We start from the raw sequence: 22,007 nt of genomic DNA, 5'->3' as shown, positions 1-22,007 counted from the left end.
ACTGATGTAGGTAATGTACAAGCCATGGAGTTCCACCCACTCTGATGAACCCCAGTTTCACTCTGAGTGTTACGGCCATTCTGAACAATGTGTTATCTGCCTATAGGGCCTGGGTCCCGTTGACACAGAGGTGAACTCGGAATGTTTGGTCTGGGTTACGTGACACATTCCTGGCCAGGAAGGTGGTGCTCTCTCTCCTCCTGTAACTTTCCATCAATGCAAACGAGGTCACAGAGGCCGGGAGGCAGCAGCGACAGGTCTACACGGGACAGACTCATCAGCCGAGGCGGGGTTCCTGCTTTCTCTTCTGCAAAAAGCATTCACACCATCCTGCTGGCACACGTCGGGGAGGCCGCAGATGAGTCGAGACACCCTCCAAGCCATTGCTCTGGGGATGCCTTTTCTTCCTTGCATGGCTCAGGAGGCAAGACGCTTCCTCTGCCCTTCCAGGCCCTCAGAGGTCAGGACTCAGGGCCATCAGAGAGGTTCTGCCTGTTCTGGGCTGGGAGTGGCCCCAGCAGCTCCTGACGTCTGGCTGGAGCCGAATGTGACAGGGGTGAGTGGCCTGAGGGCGTGTCCTTTCCTAGGGACAGCGAACATGGCCCGCCCTCTTGGAGCCACCGGGGGACGCTCTGGAGTGGGCATTCCAGAGACATCTATTCACTCTGCATGTTGCTCACCTGCCCAGTATTGGCTCTCAGGGAGCAGAGCCACAGAATTGATCATTCTAGGTCCTAACCGGATGGAGACTGTTAACTCTCCCATTGGCTGGGGTGGGGAGAAACCCGTGGGATAGGTGAAAAGGGGAAACTCAGGGATACTATTTGCAGGGGCTCCACCTGAATCCTTAAACCGAAGTAAGATGGGAGTTCACTGAGTGGGACTACGTTGTCAGGTAAATTCCAAAGCAGCTAATAAACACAGTCTTCCTCACGTCTCTAACCACTCCTAAGTGTCTCCTTTCTGGGCCCCTCCTCCACCCTCCCTTGAAGGGTAGGCGGTTCCCTGAGGTTCTGTTCTTGGCCCTTGCCTGGGTTTATTTCCAGCACAGCTGCTAGACCATATGGCACCTTTGTGCAAATTAGAGAAACGCACCCTTTTCTCAAGACGCGTTACCACCATTGCCTAGGAAATTCACAGTCATCACACACATTATCACAGACTCTGACGGAGGGGCATTCCCTGGAGTTGCTCAGCACACGGTCTGGCCAGTTGTGCAGTGGAAGCCCATGGATTCAAATATCACCCTGGACAGATGGCTCCCATCTGAAACCTCTACCCTGACACCTCTCTCTGGAGATCCAGAGATGCCTGAGAAGTTAGCCATTAACTGATTTGGGGGCAAAGCTACCAGGGATGTGTCAACCCTTCAAATCCAAAAGGATGAAACTGGACATTACCCACTGCTGTCTTCACTCAGTTAAAAGTTATAAAGCGGAAACTAACACACCATTGCAGAGCAATTATACTCCAATAAAGATGTTAAAAAAAAAAAAAGCTTTAGAGTTCTCTGCGGGAAATCTCGGAGTCATCTTGAATGCCTACTCCTTGGTCTCCATATGCAATTCACCAGGGTCCTCTCAGCTTTCCCCCCACTCCATCTCCCATCCCTCCTCTCTCTCCATCACTGGCACTGGCTTGCTTCAAGCCATGACTAGGTCTTGCTTGACTTACTCCAAGGACTCCTACCTGAACTCCTGGCTTCTGGACTCGCTCCTCTGTACTCTATTTCACACAGCACACTTATTTCCTATTAGTCTCTTTTCTCCAAAGCTTCTGAGGGTTTCAACTGACAGGCCAATAAAACCCAAACCTCCTAGCCCACATCCAAAACCTTCCACGTTCTCACCCCAACTTACCTCAACTGCCACCCGCCCCCTGCTCTGGTCCCTCAATCACATTGAGTCCTCATGATTCCCCAGCACAGGACACTTCCTGCCCCCAGGCCTCTGCCCCTACTGTTTCAATTACCTGGAAAGTATTTCCGTATTTTGCTGCTAACTAAAAACCTATGGCTCAAGTGCCATCTCTTCTCCAAAGCCTCTGCATCAGAATTAACAGCTTCCTTTTCTGTGTTCTCATCGCATTCTGTTTTCGTTTCACTTTGACCATTTATGGTACCATGCCTTAAGCTGTCAACTTATGTATGTGTTTGGAGCCCCCAGTAGACTCAAGCCTTGAGGGCAAGGACCCTGTTTTATGTATCTTCTGGTTTTCAGAGCCAAACCCAGTACCAAGCAGATGTGCAGGACATACTGAATGAGTAACTGAATGAGTAACTGAATGGTGGAGACGGCTCCTTCATGGTCAGACAAAGGCCACGGAAAGACTTAACGATGGTCTACTCTGAGCCTGCATGTTGCAAACCCCAGCCCAACAAGGGAGAATGAGTGCACCACAGTATGTCAGGCGGGGTGAAGGGTACTTTCCAAACCCAAAGGTCCATTTAAGACAAACATGCATTGATGCCATAACTCACAACCTGCATCAAATGTGATTCCTGGAAACCAAAAGCTCTTGGCAGGGGGCTGAGGCTTGGCCCCTTGGAAGAGAGTTGGCAGGGTTTGGGGCTTCTTTCTGAAGTCCCCTTCTGCCTCTGCACAGCTCTCCAGACCCTGGACTGACGCAGCCCTACCGCCCATGTTAATAACACATTACAGGAATCTGGACATGACTCAGAATAATGCTCACCTTGGGAAGGTGAGAACGTGGATGGGAAAGAAGTACCGCCAAATGGGATGCTTACGAATCTAATTAGTAGCACCGTCTTGAGAGCAGAGCAAAAAAACTGACTATAAGTTCTGAGTGCAGTAATGCCCTCAAGCTCCACTCTTTGAGACACATTTACAGACACGAGAAATCCATCGAAGAAAGACCATTTACAACATAGGGTCTCACGTGCGAGACAAACCCAACCACCCGACCAGCATTTTTTCACCTTTATCCTATGTAATGCCAAACCTCCTCTTATCTGAGATTGGGTTCCCCCATCTTGGTGAAAGAAGTGACCAGGAGCACAAATCTACCAAGACAGAAACTGGGGAGGGGAAGACTGGCTTTGCTTTTCTGACACAGTGGAAAATGTGGGTGTCTGCACATACCACTGCCCTTATGTTCTGTCCTCATGCAGAAGCCTGATGAGCACAGAAAAAAAAAGGAAGAGCTTTCAAAGTCAGCTGATCATACGCTTTTCTGGCCATCTAGATTCCTGCTTCCTGGATAGATGTCACTAGGATGGCCTTAATAATATCATTAACCAAGCCATCCTCCATCACTGTGCCTAGAGAGGGGGAAAAAAACCACACCCTTATCAATACCTACAGAAGAACAAGACTCCAACCTCTGTATTACCTTGATGCTAAGATCTGTGCCCACTCCATCCCCTTTAATGCTTTTGCAACAGGGGAGTTTCTTGAAACTAATGACCAAAAAACTTGCCAGTTGCCAGTATCCTCATTTTCATCATATCAGATACCATCAGCATCTTGTGATCTTTGGTTACTTGGAATCAAGGATATACAGTAATTTTCAGTAGGCACTCCCCTTGTCAATAGCTGTGTTAAAGGCTGGGGGAACCAAAGGGAAGGAGCTACTAACAGGGAAATTACGACTTATGCATATTGATTCACCTTCAAAGAAAACAGAGTCTAGGTAATTCCATTTGAAGACACCAGTGCCTTAAAAGAGGCTTTGTGGAAGGCCACTGGCTGCAGGAACTTTCCTACTGCATTAAATGTCTGTTCAGGAGGAGTCACTGTGTGGCCAAAGGGAATAAGAGGCAGTCAGGTTCCTTCTTAGGGGTTGTCTTTTTTCTTTCTTTCTTGGTCTGAGAAAGAGCCCCATGGAGCCATAGGGCAGGTGACTGATAGCCTCTCCCATCCTTCATGAAAGTCTCGGTTAAGGATAGTGTCTGGTTTTCTACGAGACTCACTCTTGGCACTGAAGAGAAATTTTCTGGGAGAGTGGCAGGGGGTGGGTGATGGCTAAAGAAGAAGGGAAGATGAGCTTTCCAGAAGAGAGCCCACTCTCGTTCAGACTTGGCTTGGGAGGGTCATCATCGCCCACTCGAAGGAGCCTGCATTCCAGGGCTGGCATGTATGGTAACACCACGTACCCCCCCGACACCCCCCAGCTGGGGCTGGGAAACTTCCACAGCCCCTCTGATTGGAGGCCCGGGGCCACAGCGTGGTGGAGTTCCTCCTGCTGACTCACGGGAGCTCCACAGAAGTGTGTAGAAATTCCATGATGAAAGATGATCTTTGTGACATTTCTGCCAGTGCTGGGATATTCCATCAGATTTCCTAGAGCAGCGTCTGGCCACCATCCAAACTCTGGAGGGATGGCTCAGTGTTTCCAAAGTGAGGTGGAAAAGCTCCCTGTGGTTGTAACATTCTAATACATACTGCCCTCGTTTCCTCTGAGGACCCACAAGGGGACCTACTGCAATGGAAGACTGAACCAGGCCTGTGGGCACTGATGTGGAGCTAAAGGACATCTGGGAGTTTTGGAGGAAGTGAATGAGTGGCCAGGGCCCAATGTGGTCTGGCCTTGGGTTCCTTGTTTTTCTTTTTTAAACTGAACTTTAGTTGTACAGACACATGAGTTCTATTTGGTTAGAACTGTGGTACTGTAGTGTCCCCTTTGGTCCCTATTCTGAAGCTATTTGAGTCTGAGACCCCGTTCAGCAACAAAAGAAGTGGACAGAGAGGTAGCTGTCTGTCTCTCTCATCTCCCCTTTCTTTAGCTCTATCGAGTAAAACTAAACATGAAAAATGCACTTATTTCCTTCCATGTCATTTTCACGAGCAATTACTTTTACTTTTTTATATGCTTACACTAGAATACATGCTTCCTGTAGGCAGGGTCCTGGCCTATCTTGGTCACTATGATATCCTTAGACACAAAGTAGGTCTCAATGAATATCTGTTGCATGAATAAATGAATGACTTAACAGATGCATAAATAAATAGATGAATGTGGACCCATAAAGTTATGACTACTGACAAATTTCTCTCTCATGCAAATATATTAAAGTATCATGCAAAGGACATAACACATGGGACTCAGGGGAAAAGCAATTTTCTTCCATGTGTCTTTCAAATGAAGATAGTGACCAATGCTAAAAAGATACTTTTAAACGGTTAATAACTAAATTTCCAATTCATGGCCTGGGAGAGAATAGTCCCTGAAAAGAAAATGCTGGGGGACTTCCTTTCCTACAGAAGGGGGACCCTCTAAACTTCTAAAACATATCCCCTTTTCTTTGGTTCTGCCATCTCACAGAAAAAAAAAGAAAAAGTTGTAGAATGTGGACACCTCTTTGTAGGGTGACTGTGCAATGTATTGTCCAAAATGGGCCTCTGAGTAAAAGGGGGGCGCTATTCAGGGGGAATCACAGGAGCAGACTGGGGCTTCCCTGGGAAAACTAAGATACGGGGCTGACATACCTCTTCACCACGTAAGCTACCCACTCAGAGTTAAAGCAATTTCTTGAAATTCTTCTCTTGAAAGTGCTTGTTCTTTCCTGAATTCTTCTCATCTTAACTCTTTGCTGAGTTGTTATCTTGAGAACTCATTCTTAGGAAGTACAGTATCTTGAGCTTCTCTGGGAAGTTATCAGTTCTAGAGTTAACTCTTTACACACCAGGTGTGACCCAGGCCACCCTTCCCGGATCATGTATCAAGCGAGATACTATGAAAATGCTCTGCAGAGTAAGCCCTCGATGCTTCCTCTTTCTTTTCATGCAAACAGAACATAAAAATATACCATAGCTGCAGCAAACTGAACAAAGCCCAGCGGCCCCTCAGACAGGCTTCGGAGGGAACGTGCTTTTTAACATACTCACTTCCTTTGGTAGTGCCACAGCACAAAGATTACACTCAGCCTTCCCAGCCATAAAAGCTTCAGTTTTTCCCATTCTTGCTGCCAAAGCTGAAATGCCAAGAAATGCTGGGAACTGTGATTATACACACTTCATATTTTACACTCTGAAACTCCAAGGAATAAGCTGTGGAGAACAGAGTCTTATTTCTTAAATGGCAGCTGAACAGATAGGGCACTCAAGCTTTGCGGAGCGCGGCTGGGTATTTGCATGGGGAGAAACAAACAGAGACCTCACAGATTTTTCCCGTCTGTGTGGACCTTCCTGGCATGTGGGGCAGACGTTGGCTAGCTTTTCTCATTTCTTTCTTTTTTGCTATTTTTTAACTTTCTGAATGACTCATCCAGATTCTTACGGGAAAAAAAAAAAAAATCAATGCCACACATATAAGTCAGTCATAAGGAAACTCAGCAACTGTCTCTGACAGGTTTGAACCTGTCTCTTTACAGACAAGAAAACAAAATTTCAGTGTTCTTTAGGCCCAAACTGAACCCCCCTTTTTTTAGAGTAGCAATAAAGTGGCCAGCCTGACGGCATTTAGATCTCAGGTTTGCTTTGTCAAAATTTTCCTCCCAAGCTGTAAGTTAAGTCTTAAGTTAATTTCACCGCTACAGAGTATTTTTCTCAATTCCAGCATCCAGTGTAGGAATTAGAACAAACACACACTAACCAAAAAAACTGGTCTTCCTTCCTCCCTCCCTCCCTCCCTTCAAGAATTAACACAAGAGCCCTGGGTACCTCACTCAGGAAGGGCTCATGATGGCAAGAGCTGTTCTTCTAAAGGGTGAATTTCATGACTCACTTATCACCTGCTTTCCTCTATTGCCCCCTCCCATTTCTTTGTCAAAGGAGTGTTAAAATCCTCACTCAGGGCAAACTTGGGAGGGGCCGGCTTCTCATTGCTTGGATTAAACGAAGATTTAACACCCGCTCTTGCTTAATTCACAAGATCTGGAAGGCTTCCACATGTTTACAGAGCATAAGAGCTCACGTCTGATTTTTTTTCCTCCCTTTGCCAGTGCCTGCTCCAGTGCTTTGCAGAGAAAGGGGTTTGAGAAGCTGCTGGTAAATGACCACTGTGCACCAAAGCAAAGCGAGCACCACGCAGCCAGCGTGGACGTGAGTGCCGCTGCTCCTTAATCTCGTGATAAACATAACCACTGATGCAGCTGCACGACGTGTAGGGCTGGAAATAAATTTCTCTTTGTAGCTATATAACTGCAATAAACTTTTATAAGCCTGTTGCATGATCTCCACAGACCTGCACAGTTTCTCCAACAAGAGCAGAATTCTTTGCTGGTTTGAACCCTCACCCACAGACCCTGCTTGGAAAAGAGGAGTCTCAAAACTGCTAGTTTTTTTACAGGAGTTTAGAGCTGGTCTTTCAAAAGGCTTAGGAAATCTTCAAGTGTATCCTATAGCACCATTTGTTTTTCGATAGGAAACATAGAGCTTGTGTATATGTAAACCATTTCTGGCAGGACATACAAGAAATGGGTAACTGGTTGCCTTGAGAAAGAGAAATCAGGAAGCTGGACTTAGCTTTCACTGTAATCTTTTTAGAATAGCTCAATATTTCTTTTTTTAATCATATGTATGCATTAACTCATCTAATTAAGTTACATCGACACTGCTCTTTAGTCAATAACTAATACCCTGTTGATACCCATCTTCATATCATTTATCTCCCCCAATGTGTTCCTCTGGACAAGCTCAATAGCTAGAAATAAAACAGAAATGAAGAGAAGAAAGAAGAAATATTGCTATACCGTGTGCCAGAAATGGAGGGATACCAAATGAAAATGAACAAGGAAACCAAAGCTCTGGATGCCAAGCCCTGATAGAGCCGTGACAAATGAGAGAAAGAGCCTGAGGATCTTGGCTCTTCATCCTGCACCCCCTGGAGAACATCCCTTCCCTTGCTGACAATTCCCTTTCACTCCCTACTGACTGATTTCTCCTCTTCCTCTGCCCATCCCCCACTCCTTTTGCTTATTTCATTTAAAAATATTGGTTCTCAAAAATCACAAAGGTAACACATTCTCACTACAATCAGTGTGATACAATATGAAGATACCTATCGAAAAATTAAGAACTGTCCACCCCATCCCAAACTTGTTTTGTATCTGCTCTCCCACAACTTCTTCCATGCACATATCTATGTACAGTTGGGTTTTGCTACCTTTTTTATTTCTAAGCAAAAAATGGGACTTAAATGAGCATATGAACCATTTAACTTATTTTTCTCACTGATTTATCTATCAGGAAAAAACCACCCAGGTGAATAAATGTAAATCTAACTCATTCACTCTTTCAATAGTTGTATAATATTCTGCAGGGCATACTGTAATTTATTTAACCTTTCCTTATTAAATCTGTCCACCTCTTAAATGGGTTCACTATTCAAGTTTCTTCCCTGGGTCATTTTCTTCTTTATAACTGATAACATGTACGGAGGATTAACTGATACCAGATATGGGGATAAACAAGCAGCATGAATTGAATTCTCAAAATAACCTCATGGGATAAGCAGAACTGTCATCCCCATGTTACAGATTAGGAAACTGAGACTTAGAGGAATTAAAGAGTTTACCCAGTATCACAGAGCTAGTACACTGTGGAGGTAAGTTTCAAATCCAAGTTTGATTCCAAAGCCTTGCTCTTAACTGTAAGTCAATACTGCCTCATTTGCACACTGTTGCCACGCAGTCAACCTGGAGCCTATGGCCACTGTCTTCAGCGTTAGCCTGGTATTTACAACTTTGAGATGGGTCAGTTGACTAGGCGTTCCACAGGTACCTCTAACTCGAGGTGTTCAGGTCTTCATCTCCCCCATCCCCACACCTGTGCTCATCCTCTGCCTCATCTTTGCAAAAGGAAACTCTGAAGAGCCTATCTTTTTTTTTTTTTTTGCGGTACGCAGGCCTCTCACTGCTGTGGCCTCTCCCATTGCGGAGCACAGGCTCCGGACGTGCAGGCTCAGCGGCCATGGCTCACGGACCCAGCCGCTCCACGGCATGTGGGATCTTCCCAGACCGGGGCACGAACCCGTGTCCCCTGCATCGGCAGGCGGACTCTCAACCACTGCACCACCAGGGAAGCCCTGAAGAGCCTATTCTAAAGTCACATCAACAATCAACTTCCCACCATGCCTGCTGCCCCTATAATCAGTATCAACAAAATTCAGTTAAAGCCCAAGTCTTATTTAAGAAGAATAACGTGAGCTATTAACATCACAACTCACTGTAGTTAACCAATTACTAGTTATGACGCTGCTGATTTTACTAGAGTAGAAGAATGTAACACATCAAACAGATACTGAATCAAGAATGAAAAATTACATGGATGGCTTATGATTGCTCAGAAATCAGTGATCGCAAAAAGATAACCAGAATGAACAATATCACACTACTCATATTTCCTTCTTTGACAGGTAAACTACGTTGGAAGAACCAGATTGCCTCCAAATATCTCAAAGGCTTTCTTGTAGAAGATTTGTGTTTTTTCAGTTTCCTCCTTATAGGTGGTTCAGAACCAGTGAATGGAAGATACTGAGAGATACTGTTTGGGTCAATACAAAGGTGAAATTTCCAAGTCATTGATGCCTAAAAGTGGAGGGAACAAGTTCCTTTTTGTTTGGAGGTGTTTAAATATAGACAAAATGACCACTCAGCAGGCTATTAGGTATTCATGCTTTGAAAAAGAAGGGTATGTAACTGTGAACTCCCTTCTAGTCCCAAGGCTCAAAAATTGTGTCAGTGGGACATGGATCAGGGAAGTATCAAGAATGTAGGACAGAGATTCTATATGTGAAAAAGCAGGTTTGGAGGGATATTCTGAAGGCTGGAGGAGCAGTGCCAAGGGAGGAAAGAGAAATGAAAGGTCATACAGTCAAACTGCCACCTTCCCATTTTGAGCACCATGCACGCACTTTGGGAACCGGATCCCTCAGTGATGTCATTCTCCAAGGTGTGGGGCAGTTTGCCTGTCAGTTTCACTCACTTTTCTTTGCAGCTGAACCCAGAAATTCATCAGTGTCTGGGCATTTTTGCCAAATGGTAACAGGGTGCTTGCACCAAGTTATATTTCTTCTTAGGAAGTTTGCTGATAAGTAAAATTTGACGTTTGCAAGACAATGGAAAAAAATTCCACCTTCAGGCAGACTATTTATCAAAAGGCAAACAGTAATAATACCACGTTCCGCTTAGCTATTTCTCCTGCCAGGCTTAAGTACTGGGATCCAGGAGGAGGATTTGGTCTCAACACAACTGGAAAACATACCCTCCAAGACTAACATACACGGCTCAGTGAGCCAAAAGAATGACAATGCCCTCATCTAATCCGCAGCTCTTCTCTCGCGTCAATCCATGGTGTGTTCAACTCCAGCAGGTACTATTTTCCTCAGGGCTGAAATTATTTCCAGGTAGATTTTGTACTATCAAGTAGTTGCAAAGCACCTTGCTTCACATAATAGAAAATGTTGAAAATTGAATAAACGTATGAATGAACCACTGCGATGGACTGAATGGCTGCATACCTCCCAAATTCATATGTTGAAGCCCTGACCACCCCATATTTGGAGATGAGGCCTCTGGGAAGTAATTCAGGTTAGATAAGGTCATGAGGGTGGGTCCCCCATGATGGGATTTGTGCCTTTATAAGAAGAGACGTTAGAGAGCTTGCTTCTCGTCTCTTCTCCACCAGGCATGTGAAGATACAGCAGGAAGGTGGCTGTCTGCAAACCAGGAAGACAGGCCACACCAGACACCAAAATGGCCAGCATCTTGCTCTTGGACTTCCCAGATTCTACAAGTATAGACATAAATTTCTGTTGTTTAAGTCATCCAGTCTATGGTGATCATTATGGAAGCCTGAGTAGACTAGGATGATGACTCACAGACAAGGAGTGATCACAGCCTGAAGGCCAAGGCTTGACAGAACTTAACTGGTACAGCAGCAGCAAGGTACCTATTTTTGATATAATCACGTTGCAAAACTCGTATTGGGGTATATTCAATATCATATTTGAGACTCCCTTTTGAAAATAATATTTTTAATGATTAAAAAGACAGTTTGGGGCTTCCCTGGTGGCGCAGTGGTTGAGAGTCCGCCTGCCGATGCAGGGGACACGGGTTCGTGCCCGGGTCCGGGAGGATCCCACATGCCGCGGAGCGGCTGGGCCCGTGAGCCATGGCCGCTGGGCCTGCGCGTCCGGAGCCTGTGCTCCGCAGCGGGAGGGGCCGCAACGGTGAGAGGCCCGCGTACCGCAAAAAAAAAAAAAAAAAAAAAGACAGTTTGTTCAATGTAGAACATTTGAAAAGCATTAAAAGGGAAATAAAACCCACCTACATTCCCTCAGATACTCAGACAACCACTGTTGATGTGCTGATAAACATCCTGTTGAACTATTTTCTCTACAGAGAATAAAGCTGACAAGGAATGAGGTCTTCTGGGGGGCTTCTTCTGAACCATGACCATCACTGCACTCACAAAGTCACCTTAAAGAACCCCATCCTCTTATACTCACAAGGACATTACTGAGAAGTGGTTTTATTTTCAGGATCCTAATATGGATGTTCACATCCTATACTATCTATATAGAATCAACACTGGTTGCCTATAGGGGTGATTAGGGATTAACTGAAAGGAGCACAAGGAAACTTTCTGGGATGATGGAAACATTCTATCTGTTATTTAGAGAATTGATTACATATTGTGTACACTCATCAAAACCTATCAAACTGTACACTTAAGATCTACAGGGGTGGGGGTGGAGTGAAGTGGAAAGACAAAACAACCCACTGGGTAACACCAATACTCATCATTAAAACATGTGCTTTGATGCATTTTTCCAAAGAATGTTCAAAAGGTGAACATTACTGAGCATGTACTACATACCAGGCTCTGGGCTAAAGGCCTCACATGCACCACTCAGGTGTGCATTTCTAGGATCTGCATTTTATCAATGAAGAAACTGAGGCTTATAGCGGTTACGTAACTTGCTCAAAATTCCACAGCTCGGAAGTGGCAAGGCAGAACTGGAACCCAGGTCCCTCAAACCCCAGGAAAAAAAGTTATAATAACACGCATGCCTTTTGACTCAGCAGTAATACCTCCAGGAATCTGTTCCAAGAAAAGAATCAAAGACTGATCCAAACAGATGTGTACAAGGATATAATAAATTCACCATTATTAATAAATCAGCTTAAAGGTACTATAAATTAAGTAGGTCCATATGGTAGACCACTCTGTACCATGTAATATTAGGTTTAAAAGAGAATGTAAATGTCTTTCATGATAGGGGAAAATGGTCATGACAAATTAAGTGAAAAAAAAAATCAGGTTAAAAATGTATATATAGTATGACCTCAATTTTGTTTCTTTTTTTTTAAAAGTAAATACATTTTAAAACTCTAAGGAAATATATCGGAAGAAAATGATGATCTTTCAGTGGTAGGGTTATAGGTTATTTAATTTTAAATTTTCAACAGTTACTATATGTTACTTTTGTAATTAGAGAAGAATCAATTTTATTTTAAAAATAAAAAACACGGGGAAAATCATTGTTCTCACTAACGAATGTATACCCGTATACCCAAGACTGTATATACACATCTTTATGAGAAAAATATCTTTGTACAGCCCCTTAATAATTTTAGGGTATTGATGGTATTCGATAACTTACACATAACTGTAAAAAAAGTGAAATCACCAGGATTTCTAACATAGTCATATAGGTAAAATATACATGATAGCTTTAAGGAACTTACAAAACAATGTCTGGTTTGTAAAAATGATATTGAAGAAGCTTTTACCTTTCCTTTTAGCAGAAAGGCATAAAAAAATGGAACAGATTACTGTTGAAGTCCTCTGAACATAGCAGACAGACCTGATGTAAATCTGAGAGGAATGAGAATCACCTAAAGCAGAAAAGTACACAACTTAAGTTTTCTACAAATTCTATGGATCTAAGTCATCCAGTGTAGAAGGGTCATGGCAGAGACCATCACTGTTTCTCAAACCCAAGTACCGTACAGCTCCTTTTGAAAGAACATGTGAAGAAACACTGACAGACATGTCTTTTCCTATGAAATATCTTTCACTTGAGAATTACAATCACAAGGAAGAAATTTTTTCTTTATAGTGAGTGAAAGATGTATGTTATCATCAAAATGAAAATCCAAAATTTTTAAATCCATAAGAATTAAAACGATTATTTGAAAAATACTATTACGGATGCTCAAACATTCTTCTCAGTAGGTCAAATTCTCAAAAGGCATTCATTTATTAAAAAAACCAAAAAAACTACCTTGATTTCTCAGCAAATCATGGGTTTGGACCAGTATAATAGTGGTGATAGATACTGGGTTAAAGAGGCATGGTCCCTGCTCTCACGAGGCAGCCCATACGCAGAGAGGCATAGGCCAGGAAGGATGCTGAGGGAAAGGTATTACAGGACACCGTGCGAGCAGAGAGGGTGGGCACCCAACCCAGACAGAGATGGGGGGCAAGGGGGTCCAGGAGAATTTCCCATTAGAGGTGACAATCTAAGCAGAGACTGCAGGGATCAGCAGGCATTCCCTTGGCAGAGAGAGGGAGAAGCGTTCCAGGCAAAGGGAAATGCATGTTCCAAGGCCTGGAGGATGGAGGAACTGGCACCTTCCTGGATTCAAACCTGAGGTGGGATGATAGAGTTCTACCACAGGCTGCATGACCTTGAGAAAGTTAACTTCCCAGAGCCTCAAGTTTCCTTATCTGTAAAAGAAGGTTGACACCATTTCCTTGGAGAGATGTGATAAGAAGGCAAAATTAAATAGGTACAACTCCTTTACAGAGGTGTTTATCCTCATGGGATAAATGCTCAGCACACATGGCTATTATTCTGTGTGGCAGAATCAGGGAGAGAGCTCGGATCATCTCCTCCGCTCTGCCCCATATCTCTCTGTCCAGCCGTCCTTGACCTCGAAGAGCACATGCCCCTCCCACAGTGTCCCTGCTGTTCCTTCCACCCAGAATGCTTTTCCCCCCGTTATTCATAGAGAGCCTGTTTCCTCGCGTCCTTAGGTCTCTGCTCATCTGCTCAAAGAGCCCTTACAAGAGAAGCCTTTCTTAATCCTCTGTGTAAACAGTAAAACCATTCTCCTCAAACTTTATCTTCCCTGACATAGCTTTTTCTCCACGGAGTTTATCACCCCGACACTCAATATACTTACTTGTTGCTTGTCTGACTACCTGTGCTAGAATTTAAGCTCCTGGAGGGTAGCGTAGCTTTATTTCCAGAGCTTTGAACAATGCCTGGCCCACGATGTGTACTCAACACCTAAGTGTGAAAGGAATGAGTAAGTAACCCAAGCTAGAGGGCGAGGCCTTCCTTTATTCTTCTTTTAGTCTCTGAAGGTGTGACATAAAGCTTTGCATTAAGTAGGCATTTGTTTAACTGTACAACTGAATCACTTTTTACAAATGGCAGTGTTCATCTGGTACCTAAAGATCAACGATTATATTTTTAGAGCTTAGCAAATGAATCCAAGATTGTGTTTAATTATAATGAAGCAGTAGATTGCTGGATCAATTTGGTGGGGAATACAGCAAGACTGGTGGTCTGATTTCATTAGCCAGTGGAATCAATTAACACATATATCAATTAGTCCCAAATAACCACAGCCTTTGTTCATGCAAAGGTCAAACACGGATGATATATGCCAGGATCAGTATTCTGATCTAATAAGTGAAGTGCAGAAACAAAGTGTTTCAGGGCTGAAATTTCTTTCTGTCATTAATCTGGATCCTTGGAGAAACTGTACCAGGATATTTACTCCAGTGATGGTCCAAAAATGTTCTTGAATCGCCCCTCAAATGAACAAAAGAAAATTTTGCTTCAATACCAGAAAAAGTAAACTCAAAATGAGTTCGACTGTTTCCCCTATACATTAGAGAGGCAGCTGACATTTAAACAAGATGCAACAGTATAGTCTTCAAGTTTTACAATATGTCCCCAGTGCTCCAGGGCTTCCTAAGGCAACTATCTTAAGGACTTATGATAACTACATGGTAACTATATTAACTATACATGATATCAAAATATGGCTAAAATGCAAAGAAAATTATTTGGCTTGAAAGGAAAGCATAATCAGATTTAGTTTACTGTAAAAAGATTGGTCCCCTTTCAGCTTTTGGCTCAGAGGAGGCCAGGGCGCAACTTTCTTCATTCATCCTGAATCCCGGTTCATCTGACACCAGCTGCCTCCACCATGCTGCCTAAGTTCGACCCCAACGAGATCAAAGTCGTATACCTGAGGTGCATTGATGGGGAATTTGGTGCCACACCTGCTCTGGTCCCCAAGATCGGCCCCCTGGGTCTGTCTCCAGAAAAGGTTGGTAATGGGCTTCCCTGGTGGTGCAGTGGTTGAGAATCTGCCTGCTAATGCAGGGGACATGGGTTCGAGCCCGGGCCTGGGAGGATCCCACATGCCGCGGAGCAACTAAGCCCATGAGCCACAACTACTGAGCCTGCGCGTCTGGAGCCTGTGCTCCGCAACAAGAGAGGCCGCGACAGTGAGAGGCCTGCGCACCGCGATGAAGAGTGGCCCCCGCTTGCCACAACTAGAGAAAGCCCTCACACAGAAACGAAGATGCAACACAGCAAAAATAAATTAATTAATTAATAAACTCCTACCCCCAACATCAAAAAAAAAATGTTTGGCATTTAAAACAAACAACAACAACAACAAAAAAAGGTTGGTAATGACATCACCAAGGCAACTGGTGATTGGAAGGGTCTGAGGATTACAGTGAAACTGACCATTCAGAACAGACAGGCCCAGATTAAGATGGTACCTTCTGCCTCTGCCTCTGGTCATCAAAGCCCTCAAGGAATCACCAAGAGACAGAAAGAAGCAGAAAAACATCAAACAGAGTGGCAGCATCACTTTTGATGAGACTGTCAACATTGCATGACAGATGTGGCATCTATCTTTAGCTAGAGAACTCTTTGGAAGCATTAAAGAGATCCTGGGGACTGCCCATCTGTGGGCTGCAATGTTGACGGCTGCCCCCCTCACAACATCATAGATGACATCAACAGTGGTGTGGTGAAATTCCCAGCTACAAGAACTACAAAGAAAAATAATTTAATAAAGGATTATTTGACGATCCCCATGCCTCCAAAAAAGATTGGTCTTCAGAGGGTTGATTTTTACAAGCCACAACTCCAATTTCTGTGAAGAATTCTCTATTTTTGAGGACGCATCACGAGCAAAGTTTCAGCTCAAGCCTATGCTACAGAGAAAGTGCAAATCTGCTGATAGCATGTATGCAAAGAATAATCTCTATCGACGTGGCATGTTTCAAAGAGCTTTCGCATTTCCATTTCCACCTGACTGGAGCTTCATCAACACCCTACAGGAAAGCTATGTCAATGGTACCCCATTGGACAGAAGGGCAAACGGGCTCAGAGTTCAGCCACCCACCCACATCCTCAGGACCAGTATGAAGCAGGGCTGGGACTAGCACCTAGGTCCTTCTGAAAACCAGGCCCAGCATTCTTTCAGTTCAAAGAATATATGCTGCCTCTCAAACTTACTTTAAAATAAGTGATGCTTTTCTATTTTTTTTGTAGCATTATATTTTAAATGGAATTTTACTTTGGGGACACGTACTCTAAATGATGCAGTATATCAGTATTCTGTGTAACCACAGAGCCAAATTTAGGCGGCTTCCCAATGGGGCCTGATTCCCTAGGGTTCTGTCTTTAGCTCAGTGTTCCATTTAAGACACTGTTGTTGGATGATCTCATCCAGTCCTATGATCTGAACTAACAGCTATGTCCTGATGACTTCCAAATATTTAGTTCCGGCCCCCCTTCACTGGGCTTCAGACTCAAACCCATCTGCCCATTTAGCATTTCCACTGGAATGTATCTCAAGTACCTGACATCTTATGTTTCTAGTTCTCATCTTCATCTTCTGCTGAGATCTCTTCCAAGGCTCCTGGTCTCTCCTAGCTAACGGTACCATCCATCATCTATTCAAACTTCTAACTAAACACCTAGCAATGACCCCAGGTTTCTCATTCATGCCCTGGGTCCACCTAGTCACTAAGCCCTGTCTGTTCTACTTGCTGGTATCTCATAAATGGATGCCCTTCTCCTCAGCCCTACCGTCAATATCTTAGTTCAGAGCCTCCTTATCTTCTTACCCAGAGCACCGTAACAGCCACAAACTGAACCTTCCCCTGCTGCCCACATGCACATGTCCACACACTCCCCCCACCCCTGCCAAATACATGTAAAACATAAATCCACTCACTCATGTCATGCAACTTGCTGAAAATTCTTCAAAGACTCTCCTTTACCTGCTACATAAAGCCAAATTTCCTGGTATGAAATCTGTACGTGACAGTGCAGGTTTTCTATCAAATAACTATTCTCCTTCTTTTTCCTTAATAAGAGAAACTCAATTTTTAGTTAGAACATAGCCATGTAGTAATTTCCTAGCCTTCACTGAAGCTAGGTACAGCCATGTGACCAAGTTCTGGACAATTCCATGGTAAGTATTGTGTGGAAGTTCAGGAAGGATCCTTAAAGAGAGCTGACTCAGCTGGAAGGAGTGCCCTTTGCCCTTCTTACTGCCTGGAACTGGAATGCAGAGATGACTTCTGGAGCTGCAGCAACCATCTTAGACCATGAGGTGACCTTGGAGACGGCAGAATAGAAAAGATAGAAATCTGCGTCCCTGAGGACTCCATGGAGCTTTAATGGTAGAGCTGGACACCCTACCTCCAGATTCCTTACAGGGAAGAGAAATACATTTCTGTTTAGTTTAAGCCACTGTCATTTTATATTTCCTGTGACAGGCAATGGTACCAAATCCTAAGTGATACAGAATTCATACTTCTCAAGAATGTTAAGCCTTGCATAACTTCATTTCTGTCAACCCCTCTGGCCTTATTCTTCCACATACTTCAATCTTTAGGCTCTAGTACTACCAAAATTCTAGTCGTTTTCCACTCCACCCACAGATTCACCAGGGACTTTCACACTTCTCAGATTTTGTTCAAGTCTGCGCCCTACCTAAACACCCTACTTAATTTTATTCAGCTTTTAACTTTCCACACTCAGCTCAGGCATCACCTCCCATAGGAAGTTTGCCTAAATCTCCGTCTTAAGCTAAGTGGCCATGCTCTGTGCTCCCATAATGCCCTGGGCATACTCCAGTTTTAGAGCCCATTTGCTATTATTTACGGGCCATCTCTCCCACCCCACAGAAAGCACCTCAGAGGGCAGACAACACATCTACTCATTTTGTATCTATATCTCCTAACACAAGCGGGAGCTCAGTAATTATGTTCTGAGCTCAACTGCATTTTCCTCACTGAAATGGAGCGAACAATATCACATGCTTCCGAATGTCTTGCTTAGCCCTTCAGGCCAGCAGTACGTGGAAGACTGAAACAAAATTTTCTAATGGCAATATTTTTTTTCTGGAGGTGAAAAAACAAGCTGCAAGTGAGCCATCCTAAGAAAACATCCATTCAGAGAAGCAATTTATTGTTTGGATGTTTCAGACTTGAATTCTTTCATCTGTTAACCGGGAACTCGGCACTAAGTAATCTTGTAGGTCTCATCTGGTTCTGACACTTTATAATTCCATTTTTGAATACAAACACATAGATTTGGACACAAGAAACTCACTGTGAGTGAATGGCTCCTCCAGGGACTGACAACATGACTAGCCTTACCCAACTTTTAAATAAATTATTTATAAGGAGTGCCTAAAAAATCTCAAAGTCATCAGAGGACAGTGACCACATTAGGATATTGAAACGTCAGTTGTGGGAAGATATGCCTCCTAAATTCCAACCACACTGGACTTCTCCAAAAGCCCTTGAGCTTGCCATGCTCCCTCCTGACACTGGGCACTTGCATTTGCTATTCCTTCTGTCTTGAACGCTCTTTCCTTCAGTCTTTACTAGTTACCTCAGCTCATGAGTCACTTCCTTAGGAAAATCTTCCACCTTCCCTTGACCAGATTGAATCACCCTATGAGAGGTTCTCATTCATTGCAATGCATTCCTCTTCTTCACAGCACTGGTCACAGTTGTGATTTTCTATTAGTATGATTATGTGATTGATGTCTTTCTCCCTCACTAGACCATACTCTCCACAAGGGAGCACTTTTGTTTTTGCTTATCACTGTATCCATATCCTTGGCAGAGAGTCAATGCTCAATAAATTCTTGTCAAACGTCCCCAAAGGCTGTGCAAGGGAGGAGAATAGGGGCTGATGAGTTTCATTCGGGGGACATGTCAAGCTATTTTAGTAAGCTGGAAATCCTCAGAGCTCCCCATCACACCTTTGAAAAAAGATCTCAGGAGTTAGGGATTGAAGTCACTTTCTGGTGACGGACGAGCAGGCACTGAATGAGCCCATCATCTGGCAGAACATGCATAACAAGCTAAGAAGAGAGAAGGCAGGAATAGGACTAAAATATTTGGAGCTCCAGTAATCATCCTGAGTAAGAGCTCACAGCCAAAATCCGAAGTGAAAGTTACTAATGTATTGAAAATCCCACGGCTAGCACTTCCTGAAAAAACAAGGACTATATGAAGATAAAAACACGACAATGTGTGGCTGTCTTTGTAGCACACAGATCAAGAAAGAGTAGACCTACTTCTTGGAGCAGAAAGAATGATGTTATCACATGGCAAAGGGAAAACAGAGCTCCTAAATTTGACTTTCAACTTTATCTAAAAAGACCACCTTTCTCACTAGAGTGAGTAGAAGAAATACAAGTATAGAATTGAATTCCACTGTAGATAGGAGTCCAGAATTCCAGGCTCAAATGAAAGACATCTGGGGACTCTGAAACTCTGATAAATACTTAGGAGTAAGAAAGGTCCCCGGAAATGGGAATCAGACAGGTGTTGCCACAGTTTTCAAGAGGGGGAAGAGCTAGATATCAGAGAACAATGACTCAAGCATATGATACTCACCATGGACCCAACACACAAGTTGATCTGGAAACAGATGACTTGTGAATTCTTTTTTTTTTTTTTTAATTTTATTTTGATGTGGACCATTTTTAAAGTCTTTATTGAATTTGTTACAATATTGCTTCTGTTTTATGTTTTGGTTTTCTGGCTGTGAGGCATCTGGGATCTTTGCTCCCTGACCAGGGGTCAAACCCTCACCCCCTGCGTTGGAAAGCAAAGTCTTAACCACTGGACCACCAGGGAAGTCCTGACCTGTGAATTCTTAAACATGAAAGCAATACTCACAGAGGTGGCCTCTCTCAGCATGGCCTCTCTAAGTAAAATGGTACTCAGCTAACTTCAGATCACACAGGTATGTGGAGTCAGCAAGGAACCTGATGGTCCCTTATGGTATCTTTGAGAAACAAGAGTCAGATGATATAGAGGTTGGTGTATTCATGCAGATACAATGTCTCACAGCTGTGCTCAGAGACTAGCTTGATAGATCTCATCTGGCAGGGAGATTGCTAATCTTTCCAAATTCTGAATTTATGGGGGGAAAAAGTCAAATTAGGTAGTGACTGTTCTCTAATTTGAGGAGAAATCAAAAATGATTTTCTTTAAAAGTTAATGTACTGTATAAGTATATGAGTACAAAACAATATGTCAGGTCTGGCAGTCAGCCTCTGTGGCCAGTTCCACATCTGGACGATGGGAGGGCAAATTACCATTGATATCCATGCAGCCCGCATGATGAGAACTGCACAGGGCACAAAGCAGTCAGACGCATGAGTTGAAAAGTATATGTTGAAATGTGCTGTGTTCAAGTATAACCTGGGAAGGAGGAATCAAAACTTCAGCTGGGCTCTTCTATAAATTCTTCTTCACTCAACCTATTTTATTTTTTTTTTTAATTTTTAAATTTTATTTTATTTTTGCGGTACGCGGGCCTCTCACTGTTGTGGCCTCTCCCGTTGCGGAGCACAGGCTCCGGACGCGCAGGCTCAGCGGCCATGGCTCACGGGCCCAGCCGCTCCACGGCATGTGAGATCCTCCCGGACCGGGGCACGAACCCACGTCCCCTGCATCGGCAGGTGGACTCTCAACCACTGCGCCACCAGGGAAGCCCTCAACCTATTTTAGATACATTCCATGCTTTGTCAGAAACAGCAAATCCAACGTGTGCTGGCTGGCTTTGGGAGTTAGGTGTTGACACGTCAAATGATGTCTGAGTTCTCCCCTAACACAGTTTATGAAACACGATAGAGAACGGTGCCCATAATGCTGGCAGGCAGGTAAATGGGATGCGTGCCTCTTTGTTTTCCCCATTTCTGTAGGGCTTGACTCTGGAAAAAAGTCAGTGCCCATGTAAATTATTCATGAGCACTGTCTGGGATTCCAGTCAGCCAATAAGCCCCAGACAAAGGACTGAATAGTCTTTTTTTTCCCTTAGCAAAGTGACTGACTGCTTATTTCGCAGCCCTCTCTCTTCTTGGTCTGTGGGCCACAGCAAGGCTCCAGACCTTCCAACCAAAGGCAAAGGGGCAGACTCTTTTCTTGCTGTAACTCCCAAGAGCTGGGCTTCTGTTCCTCCATGGAACGCAAGTGAACACATCTGAGAATCAGGGTCAGAACACAAGCAGAAAAGCGCTTGAATGTAACTGGCCTGTCTCCTCTCAAACAAGGCACAGTCCGCTGAGAGAGAAAAGAAAGGCATAAGGCAACTACCTTCTAAAGTCCCATTTGATGATGACTTGCAAATGGTACCATCTTTGTAACTTGCTGCAAAAGAAACACCTCCCCCAGAAAAAAACAAAAACATAAAACAGCCAAACAACAACAGCTCTATTTGGAGAGATCAGAGGCATCATTCAGGCATCATTCATCTTTTTAGCTCTGATAAAGGCCATCCCAGGACATGTATGATAAACAAGGCTGTCCTGTGCTCCCACATTTCTCACTGTGCTCTCTGGATCAAATTCACACCCTCTGTGACCCAAATGTACCCTTTGCTCTCTGTGAATTACAAGGACTTGGTTTTCAAAGGCTTATCCTTAAGACTCTGCTCTCAGGCCAGTACCCTGAATGGCATTAAATTATCCCATGAAATAAATCCACAGGATAAAAATAGCATTGGAATCTATCCTAATTAAA

The 22,007-nt window shown here is 43.8% G+C and overlaps 1 protein-coding gene and 1 pseudogene across 2 annotated transcripts in view; one reads left to right on the top strand and one right to left on the bottom strand.

Moving 5' to 3' along the window:
* The window catches only part of PRKCH (protein kinase C eta), a 223,959-nt gene that overhangs the window by 38,766 nt on the left and 163,186 nt on the right, over positions 1-22,007 (bottom strand). The window lies entirely within an intron of this gene.
* LOC105747744 (60S ribosomal protein L12-like) lies at positions 15,065-16,105 on the top strand (annotated as a pseudogene).

This window comes from Orcinus orca, chromosome 2 (assembly GCF_937001465.1).
Source record: "Orcinus orca chromosome 2, mOrcOrc1.1, whole genome shotgun sequence".
Taxonomy (NCBI): domain Eukaryota; kingdom Metazoa; phylum Chordata; class Mammalia; order Artiodactyla; family Delphinidae; genus Orcinus; species Orcinus orca.
This window is presented reverse-complemented; position numbering and strand designations above follow the sequence as displayed.